Source organism: Desmodus rotundus, chromosome 13 (genome assembly GCF_022682495.2).
Source record: "Desmodus rotundus isolate HL8 chromosome 13, HLdesRot8A.1, whole genome shotgun sequence".
Lineage (NCBI taxonomy): Eukaryota > Metazoa > Chordata > Mammalia > Chiroptera > Phyllostomidae > Desmodus > Desmodus rotundus.
This window is the reverse complement of record NC_071399.1, coordinates 422,102-430,088: the sequence shown is the minus strand read 5'-3', so window position 1 is coordinate 430,088 and position 7,987 is coordinate 422,102. Positions and strand designations below refer to the sequence as shown.

At 60.7% G+C, this 7,987-nt stretch overlaps 1 long non-coding RNA gene across 2 annotated transcripts; it reads right to left on the bottom strand.

The window, feature by feature from the left end:
• Nucleotides 1-208: 208 nt before the first annotated feature.
• Nucleotides 209-7,114, bottom strand: LOC123478530 (uncharacterized). 2 transcript variants are annotated; one of them, XR_011650734.1, is made up of 3 exons: nt 7,050-7,114; nt 2,437-2,612; nt 209-1,246 (listed from the first exon to the last, which is right to left on the bottom strand). It is a non-coding gene; the product is annotated as an uncharacterized lncRNA (long non-coding RNA). The 2 variants fall into 2 exon arrangements; XR_008425909.1 differs by lacking the exon at nt 7,050-7,114 and adding an exon at nt 3,579-3,707.
• Between the last annotated feature and the right edge of the window lie 873 nt (nt 7,115-7,987).

Here is a 7,987-nt window from a genome sequence, read left to right as displayed (position 1 = left end):
GTCACAAGACTTACTTCAACATTACGCCCCCTTAACTATGCTCAGAAGTTCTTTCCTTCAAATGTTGACTAATATAAATCATAGCTCACGCATAAAGGCTACAAAGGTTAACAAGTAAATAACATTGAGTCCATAAGTGAGGCAACATTTCAGCAGTGTTTATTATCAGCATTTGCTTGTTGTATGGAAACTGGCTGAGCTACTTCTAAATATTATTTCAGGCCCATCTTATAGCCCACCACAGAGATACTGGAGTGTGAATCAGTTAGAAAAGATCTTCCCTCTCAGTGACTTGCATATCAGAAAAATTATTCTGGTCTCTATGCTGAGGGGTCTTAGACTGTTTTATTCTAAGGTCTTCTACCCAGACAGTTATCGTAATGGTCCCGGCGGACAGCTAAAGAGGTGAGTGGCATCTGCGGTAGTGTGCCACGCAAGAACAGCCTGATAATCGTTATGTTTTCTGCTCCAGAAGCAGAAATGAGAAGGAAGTACACGCAGAACCATGTATAGACCCAGTAAGGGACTGGGACTCAGGTTGGGGATCCTGTTTGGGCTTCTGAGACGTACAAAACCTGTGTGACTTATACAAGCCCCCGAGCTTCCACCTCCCCATCTAGAAAATGTGACTAGCAATCAGGGGTATCCAACCTGCGGGCCCCGTGCAGCCCAGGATGGCTATGAATGTGGCCCGACACAAAATCGTAAATTCACTGACACTACTCAGTTTTATTACTTAGACATGTCCATTTTCTATGTTAGTGATCACTAACTTGGGACCTCCTTGACGAGTTTAAGCAATTATTGAAAGGGCCGCTGCATAATTAAGGTTACTACGTGAGGGCTTTTTTTGCTTATCCATGGTGGTGGATCTCATGAAATTATGCACAGACCGTTTTTTGCTCATTGGTTTCCGTTACTGTTAGTGTGTTTAATGTGTGGCCCAAGACGACTCTGCTTCTTCCAGTGTGGCCCAGAGACGCCGAAAGGCTGGACAGCCCCACTAGACCATGGTGAGTTTAAAGGGAGAACGATGCAAATACCCCCCCGCGGCACCTGGGAAGAGCGTGTGCTCAGTAAGCCAAAGAATAATTTGGATCCGTCTTTTTTTTCTTTTCAGAAGAAAGAGAACATTTTGAGCCGAAGTTTCTCAGAGATGGTTTGCAAGTTTGTTTTCAAAACCTTAAGGTCAAGAATCTGCTGTTGTGTCATCGCTTTTTACCAAGAAATCGAGTTGTCTTGGGACCTGTGGGGACAAGACAGAAGCCCCGTCACACAGAGGAGCACAGAACATTTCCCAGTGGCTGTGCGGCCCACGAGCTCAGGGCCACCAGGAAGGACCATGGGGGCCCCGAGGCCACACCGCAGGTGGGAGACTCAGACCCACAGGGTCCTTTGAGTCTCTGACAGAGACATGTTGCCATTTTCGGTCTGCCTGGCTGTGGGAAAGCGTGAATTTCCACTCGTCTTCACTCTCTGACCCATGAGACAGCTTGGAAAGTTAGGTTCAACCTCCCAACATTCAGGGACTTTCTGGTTTTCTTTTTACTCTGATGGCAGCTTTGCCCTGGACACGCCTCCTGCATTTCAGAGCCCCGAGTCAGCCCGCACACCCCGCAGGCCAGCCCCTTGCCATAAATCTCGGCACCTCCTGGTGATTGCCCGTCTCCCGGCCCCTGGCTGGCGGCCACACCACAGACCTCAGAGTTGAGGCAACACCAGCAGAGAGAGAGGCTCATAGATGTGCCGGCTCAATAGACCACATTGTCCGCTGGCCAACACAACAGGCTTGGGAACTTGACCTCTGGGTTTATCTGCTGACCTCCTAGCCAGGCCACTCTCAGCCTGAGTTCTCCCGTGTGGACGGGGATTTCGACTGTCCTAGTGCAGGCACCGGGCGCAAGGTGGGACCGTGCTGAGGGCAGAGTCCTGCCCAGGCCTGCGCCCAGAGCAGCAGGCGAAATGTCTACAGACAGTTGTGGCCGTGGCCGACTGACCATGCACACGGGCGATGGCAGACCGGTCAACAGTGTGCCCCTCACCCCATGCCACTCAGTCACAGTCCCAAGTGAAGCCAGGGGATGGCAGCCACCACTCCGAGGAGTCCCTGGGACAGGCAGGGGACAGGCGTGCTGTTGAGGAAGTTGGACCTGTGCTCTGATGCCCCGGCTGCACTTACAAGGCTTCCGAGACCACGGGGCCACCCCCCGAGGCCCTCCCACCCCCAAGGCCCTCCCATGTCCACGGGCCCCTCCCCAGGCACTCCCAGAGAGCCTCGGCTGGACATCCTGACACCAATACAGGGCTGCGCAGAGGGCACCTGGGGGTAAACGCAAAGTAACACGCCCTCCCCATCCGGGCCCCACTCAGCTCTCCTCCCGAACCCAGGCCCTGCCCGCTGGGCTGTGTGCCTGCCACCCACACTCACCCACTCACCAGGGGACAGGCTTGGCGACTAGAGGAAGCTGCAGACAGACTGGGGACAGCCACCCTGCAAAGTACACCTGCCGCCTGAGGACAGAATTCCAGGCACACCCTGAGGCGATGCTCACAGTTCACTGGGTGGTGGGTTCCTTTCCACTCAGCTGATCTGCGTGTATCTTTACAGAGGTCTAAAATAAAACAAAAACAAGCAACTCCATTAGCGTGAATGCCCTTCGAGAGTCAGGCAGGACTGGCTCCTTGAAGGCTGGGTGGGTGGTCCTGAGTGGGGCAGGGATGTGCTGGCCGCGTCCCTCCGGGGATAGTCACAGTGCAGACCGAGGACGTCCAGGCTGTGTCCCTCCATCCGTGCAGGTGATCCGGTGACAGCTGTACCGCAGCATGACGTTCCCGCTAAATCACTGAGGACCACCCAGCAGCCGGCCTGTGGCATGTGCCTGCCCGAGCCCACCAGAGCCACCCTGTCTCCCACACAATGCCAGGCCGGGTTCCTTCGGTTTTCACGGCTCCGTTCACGGGGACTCCGGCCTGTGTGCTCACAGGTAAGACGGAGCTCGCGTTAGGACCCAATAGCTCCAAAGAGCTTCCCACAAGTGTGACGGTGCGGGGACACTGGTCAGCAGTGCAGGTGGGGACAGACGCTGGCCGTCTGAATACCGCCACGAACTGTGAACTGCTGTCTAAACGCCCACACCAACACCAGATGTCCCCCGGAGCCCCCAGTTCCCCCAGACAGGCACCTACGTCCTGGCGGGGACCTTTTTCCTGCTTTGCTCAGGGTAGCCACCCAGTGGGCGGGGCCTGCAGCTTTCTGGCTTCACAAGCTGACACGCAGTCCGTTGCCTTCAGACACATTTGCAAAACTTCCAGCTAGAATAAACAATGGGGAGGTATCTCCAGGAAAAGGGGTGCAGAAGATGGGGAAGCAGCGAGGCAGGTAAAACACACCACCACCCCCTGGGCCAGCTCGACCCCCCTTGCCAGCGCATGGTAGTCCAGGCCCCGCCAGGGCTTCTGGCAGACTCCCGGCCCCCACCCCTCTGCCACGGTGCTGCTGGTGGCCGCAGTGTCTGCTCCTTACTGGCCCAGACACCTGTGAGTCCGTCTCTACAGGAACGACTTGTGGGGGCACTGACCAGCCCAGGGACAGCCGAACTAGAAGAGGGTCACCGGGGAGCCATGGACAGCGGATGGGGACAGGCGCTCAGGCCAAGTCCCGAGCCCAGCGGCTGCTTTCTCAGCCCCCTCCCCTGCTTGCCCTGAAGATTTCTGCTTTCTTCGCCTGTCCATGCCCCTTGGGTGGACGATACAGAGCAGGCCAAAGAGACAAGTTCAGGGACAGAGGAGGGGAAGCCAAAGAGATAAGAGGGACGGGGAGGGTGCAGGGCCTGGGCCGGCAGGGAGCCCACGCTGTGGGGCTGACCGGCTGCAGGCGCTGGGGGAGGAGGCATTGTTCCGGCCCCACACAGGGGCCCTTTTGTTCCCCTGAGCTCCCAACAATGGACCTGTCTTCTTGCTTTGCTCCTTCTCCAGTGGGCGGAGTGGGGGGGCTCTCAGAAAGGAAGGCGACTCCCCCAGTGAGGGACCAGCACAGTGCAGGCAGGAGCAGGGTGAATGAAAGGCCTAAACAGAAATGAGGGGCGTGTGGGCTCCGCTGGGGCCCCGCAGGCCGAGTGGGGCGGACAGAGGGTGACCAGAAGGGCCTTGTCTGTCCCCACCCGCCTCCCCGGAACCCAGCCTCTGCAAGCACCGAGTCTGGGGAGGGCCATTACCCACAGGTGGTCCACAAGGTTCATTCCTGCTCCTGCCACAACCAGCTCTAACTCTCAGCGCCTCTGAGCACGACAGACAGGATGGCGCTGTGGTGCCCGGGACACGGACCTGTGGGTGGGTGCGTGCGTCTGCGGGTCCCCATCAGAGAGCAGGACAGCGGGGGCCTGGGCTGTGAAGAGGCCAGTGTTCCTAAGGCCCAGCAGTGGACCGCGGCCATGTCATCCTCTGAGGAAGCTCAGGGAAGCCTGGGAGGTGGGGAAGGGAGAGGATGGACGGATGGACAGATGGAGTGGGCACAGAGAGAGGGCGCTGAGCAGGTGGGGACAGAGGCTGAGGCCAAGGTGGCTGCGGTGAGCTCACCATGACCTGCTAAGCCACCAATGGAAGTGTGTTTTCTTTGGTTCACTTTTGTCCCCTCAGTAATTGCTGCAACCTTGACCCAGCCCATTGGGCTGACCATGAACTTCCCTCTCCTCCCAGCCTGACGCTGCCTCCCTCCAGTGTTATCTGTCAGCGCTGAGCCCCAGGGTGGCCCCCGACACCCACCCTCTCTACACCCAGGACAACACGCATCCTAGGCTCTTGGATGCTCTCACTCATCTCGGGCACTCGGGAGTTCGGCCCCTGGCTCCTGCTCAAGGCGGGGTGCAGGACTTCCCCTCTGCAGCCTGTCCGCGATTCCATAAACCCGCGCGGCCAGTGCCGCACAGCAGGGCCCGCGGTGAAGGCCAGCTCCCAGCGTGCAGTCCGCCCCTGGGCCCGCACGGGAATCTGACTGCCCGCGGGTGTCTGCACACCCAGGCAGAGGGGCCGGGTTCCAGGCCCGCCTCCCTTCCAGCCCTTTGTGTTATGTGGGACCTCGTGCGGAGCTTGGCCCCGACACCCAGCTGTGGAACCTGTGGGGCTTCCTGGGTGACAGGGGCATGTTTGTCCTAATGAGGGGACTCTGGGTGGGTGCAGAGTAGGGCGTGGCCACCAGAAGGGGCTGGAGATGGAGGTGACCGCATATCGTGAGGAAGCCCCAAGAAATCCCAGTAGCAGGTGTTTGGGTGGGTGGGCGCCTCCATGTGGGAGGTGACAAAGCCCACCTCCATCCAGGGGGCAGAAGCTCCCGGTGGGCCACTCCTGGCCACGCCCTGTGCACCTCCTCACCCAAGGCGGGTCACCTGTGCCCTTTCATACACCGGTAAACACAGGCGTTTCCCAGAGTTCAGAGCCCTGCAGAAAATCAGCCAAACCCCAGGAAAAAGCAGGAAGTAAATACTTTACAACTGTTAAATATATAAGTAAAATGAATAAAGTTTAGTGTTCTGCATGGCAAAAAAAAAAAAATTTAAATTAAATTTAATTAAACACAAACATCACACGCTCCCACTTTCCCGGAAACGGTCACTTCATCTTCATTAGGGAAATGGGAACGATTACGACTTAAGTCTTCATGATGTGACACGTGTGTTTGGACAAGTTTAGGCAAACAGCAGAGATTTCGACGTCCGGCCACGAACCAACAGCGTTTTGAAAGTGCTGAAGCCAACCGGGTTCTCCGCCCGCAGTTCAGTGCGAGCTGCCAAAGCGCAGTCCGGCCAGGCCTCGGACGCCGCAAGGTCCGGCTGCCTTGGAGTCCCTGGCGCTGCGGTCACTCCCGTCCTCCCTGCAGAGCTGCCGGCGATCAGGAGCTGGTGCTTCGGGCCAGGGGAGGTCAGCTCTTCAGGGTCGAAGCCGCGTGTCCGTCCAGGTCTCTCCACGCACCCGAGTTCATGGCCAACACTCCGCTGCGGCCTGCGGAGCGGAGCCTGCGCGGTGCGGGGCCTGGAATTCCCTTTGTACCGGAAAACCTCCTGGGCCGGGCCCTCGGGCGCTGGCCTTGTCGGTCCCCAGCGACAGGGACTTGCAGGGTCCCCTGCCTACCACCGGGCAGCCACCAAAGCACATCATCGGGCCTCATGCTGGGCTTCCGGCTGCTCCCCAACTCGCCATTCCGACAGCGCCGGGGCAACACGGGCTGCTCACGGCGGGCCTTCCCCCGGGCCGGAGTCGGCTGAAATAGTGCCGGGACGGACCGCGGGCCGCTCGGGGGCAGCTCGGGGCCGCGTGGGGCACTGAGCCGTGTCTCTGCGCTGAGCTCCGGCGGGCAGGGCCAAGCCTCACCCGGGTCCCCGCCACGGTCCCCGATCCCTAAGGACGCCAGGGGGTTGCCAGGGCGGGGCCGGCAGCTGCGCGGCCCCCTCGAACCAGACAAGTCCCTCCGCACCTCCCCCGCCCGCCTAGCCCTCGGCGGGCTCAGCCTCCGCTCCGCAGGCCCCTCGTTCTGCCGGTCCACCCTCGGCCCTTTCCGCCACCAGCCGGCTCTCCTCGTCAAAGCTCGGCCGCGGAGCGCGCCTCGGCCCCTCCGGGCGCAGTCGGAGCTCCTCGGGTCCTGTCGCCCTCTCCGTCCAGGCTGCGCACGGGGACGCCCCCCACCCCGTCCGCCTCACGTGCTGTTTCCGTCGCACCGGGCCGGGCGCAGGGGGTGTCGTGCACGGCGGGGTGACTAAAGTTAACGACACTTTGTCACGTACTTGAAAGTCGGTCAGACAGCAGATCTTAAAAGTCCTCATCACAAGAAAAAATGTGCATCTACGCGTGGTGACCGACGTCAACCAACCCCGTGCGTGAGCGACGCGCAGTTCGTGTACACATCGAATCGTCACGCCGCTCACCTGCAACCAACGCAACGCCGTACCTGCATCGCAGAGAAACTGGTAACGAAGCCGCCAAGGGCCCGGCGCGCCCCCCCCCCCCGCCCCCGCAGTGGTGGCACAGCTCTCACCATTGGGGGGGGCGTCACTACCAACCTGGGGGGGCCGAGAGGCCGTGTCTGTCCTGCGCCCCAGGGGAGCCGGGCAGGTTCCAAAGCCGCCAGGGGCTGAACCCCCAAGTGTCGGTTCCTGGGGCGCTTCGGCCCTTCCCGACTCCCCGCTGGTGGTTTAGGAGGCTCACCGCCGCCCCTCCTCCTGCGGGCGCTGCAGTCCGCGTGCGGCGCGCGGGCGGGGGGGCAGGCCGCTTGGACGTCAGCCAAGTCGCCTGCGCAGCTGGCAACCTGCACCCGCGCCCCTCGCGGCCCATCCACGGGAGTCACCCGGCTCTCACCCCGCTCTGCAGCCGCCCCTCCGCCCAGGGCTGCTTCTTTCTCCAAACCCTGTAAGTCAGGGGGCCGACTCAGGGGCGCTTCTGTCCCCCAGGGCCGGGGGGAGCGGCACCGGGTGCAGAGCCTCCAAAAGCCCGCCCACCTCGCCGGGGACTCTGCGGCCCCAGCGGCTGGAGCGACCGCTCTGCCCTGCAAGCCGAGTCTCCCCGCCCGCGCCCAGGGCCGCAGCCTCGGGGCCCAGCGCCGTCGCAGAGACTTTCGAGCGCAGCCGGCTTCCTAGGCCACCCCGTCTCGCAGCTACAACAGCGCGCTCAGCACGGCGCACGCGGTCCGGTGTCGGACACGCGCCGGGGGCCCAGGGCGTCCCCAACCCTGCCCCGAGCCCTGAGGGCCTGCGCGCAGAACGGCCGCGCAAAGCAGAGGCTCCGCACTGCCTGGTCTTTAGGGCCTGAGGTCAGCGATTTTTCAAGCTGTTACTTCCGTGGTTTCGAACTCGCCTGTTTTCCACGTGTAAATAGTCGTTAGTTTATGGAAACGCTAGTCGCCGGGGTGCTTCCAGAGGGGAACGGCCTTACGGGCCATCGCCTCACAGGCCCGGTACTGAATGGCCCGGCGCGCGGCGTTTGCGCGATATTCGGAAACAGC